Below are 2,500 nucleotides of genomic sequence, written 5' to 3' on the forward strand. Positions count from 1 at the left end.
TACTACTTACCCTTTGCTTGAAACTGACCAAATCTATCCTATCTTAACCCTTTCACGGATAAAGTACCATTATTTCAGTTATATACATGAACGTACAAGTTAGTATACATATATATATATATATATATATATATATATATATATATATATATATATATATAATCCGATTGTAAACTGAAAATGTCCGTCTTATTTGTCTTTTGATTTTTTTTTGGTTTCTTTTTTTCCCCTCTTCTCCAAAATCTCCGTTCCCTTATAATTACGCAAATATTACCTAATCCAGGCTTGAATACTTGATAAACATTATATTACATCTATTACAATCGTAATGACAAGCTAAATCGTTCGTTCTTTTCAACTTATTTTTTTCCATTTTTTTTCTTTTTTTTTTTTCCTTCTTTTTTTTTTCTTTTTCTTTCTTTTTTTCTTTAATTCCATTCGTTCCTCGATATCAAAAATAAAATACTTAACGAGCATATAAAGACACAAATCATGGTCAATGATTTTCATATATTCGACGTAAGTATTTCATATAAGTGTAAATAAAAAAAGAAATCAATGAAAATGATAACATTATGATTTACGTTAGATTTCGAATTATACTTAATGACATATTCCTTTAAAATAGTTCATTCTTTAATACGATAAACACGTCATTGACGTATTAATCGTAACAAATGAGTATGAACTAATGTATAAGAAAGAAAAAGAAATAACTTTGTTCGGACGTACAGTGAAAGTTTTCTTTTTCTTCTTCTTATTATTATTATTATTATTATCATAAATAAACTGATAGAAAAGGTAAATATATGTGAGTGGCGAGTAGGGGAGGATAGTGAAGGGCAGGGAAGGGGGGGGGGAGGGTGAAGGGACAAAAGAGAAAGAAAGAAAGAAAGGAATAATACAAAGAACATAGAAAAGTCAAGGGAATGAATGTCCGGAATCATAAATAATCTGGGGATTCGATGAAAAAGAAAAAGGACAAACAGCAGAAGGAAAGAAAGGCAGAAGAAGAAACAGAAAAACATAAATAATCATAAAAACAATATTAAAAGCTATACTCTTTAAGAGATAAATTTAAGAGCAATTTCGCACACCTTGCTCAAGGCTGTTGTCCTGAAATGTAATAAAAACTAATCTCTTGGGAGAGATTCAAGGAAGTTTCTTTTCCTTTTTTTTTTTTTCTTTTCTTTTCTCTCTCTCTCTCTCTCTCTCTTTTTTTTCTCTTTTCTTCTTTCTCTCTCTTTCTATCTTTCTTGTCTTTTTTTTCTTTTTTGTCTTTGTTTTCGTCAAGCCACATAATCACAATCCCGAGAAAAGATCTTTCTATCGATATAATAAACCCCCCCCCTACCCACCATCTCCTTACCCTCTACCTCCCTCCCCCCTCCCCCCACCCCTTGAACGCCGATAATCGAAGAGATTTCAATAAATAAATAAATAAATATGTCGAGTATTAGGAGTTACGATCTTCAATCCTTTTGGTCGAACTTGCAAACCCTTTTTTTTGTCACCTCACTTACTTGAACATTATTTAAAGAACGTAAGATTGTTGGGAGTTTTATTGACGTAAGAAGAAGAAGAAGAAGAAGAAGAAGAAGAAGTAAAAGGAAAGAAAGAAAGAAAACAAATAAAATGACGGAAAAACCCCTATACCCGCCATAAGAGGGGAAAGAGAAAGAACAAAAAAAAAAAAAGAAAAAAAAAGCAAATAAAAAGAAACAAAAGGACAAAAGAATTACGATCGTAATTAAAATAATTAAAATAAAATGAAAAGTAAAAAGAAGAAAAAACCAAAAAAGAAACTTTCGATTCAATCGTCATTGACAAATGTCCATCAATGTTTTCAATTACGTTTCTTTTTACGATTAAAATAAACGCATTGTTGATAATAATAATAATATGCATATTTATTTATAACATCAATCACTTTTGTTTTAATCCCTTTGATGGTAATAAAAAAAAATTTCCAATTTAATTGTTATCAATAAATATCTCATAATCTTTCTTCTTCTTCTTCTTCTTCTTCTTCTTACTTTTTTTTTTTTCCTTCCATCCTTTTTCTATTAACAACAAACGAGCAATTATATCATAGAGATTTTCTAATGTCAAATGATAATTAATAATAAATAACAATGATTCGTACGAATTCTGATATTATTGGATATTAAAGATAGGGATCGAATATCCCACGTCAGTGGCCAGTTAAACGATGACACCATATATACACGGGCAATTAGTTTGACGTTAGAAGAACGATCGTGCATGCGATGAGAAGCGCGTGTTCCGATGATTAGAAGAATGACGTAGCGACTACCTGTTGCTCTCATTCTCTCTCCCTCTTTCTCTCTCTTTCTCTCTCTCTCTCTCTCTCTCTCTCTCTCTCTCTCTCGTCAGACTATACCACTTTATTCTATCGATAGAAAGGAATACAAGCGGTACAAGTTTTGTGGGAAAATAGTAACATATGGTCGCATTTCGCTCGATAATCGGCGTCGAA

The sequence above is a fragment of the Vespa mandarinia genome, chromosome 8, assembly GCF_050613455.1.
Source record: "Vespa mandarinia isolate Hongniang chromosome 8, ASM5061345v1, whole genome shotgun sequence".
NCBI classification, from domain to species: domain Eukaryota; kingdom Metazoa; phylum Arthropoda; class Insecta; order Hymenoptera; family Vespidae; genus Vespa; species Vespa mandarinia.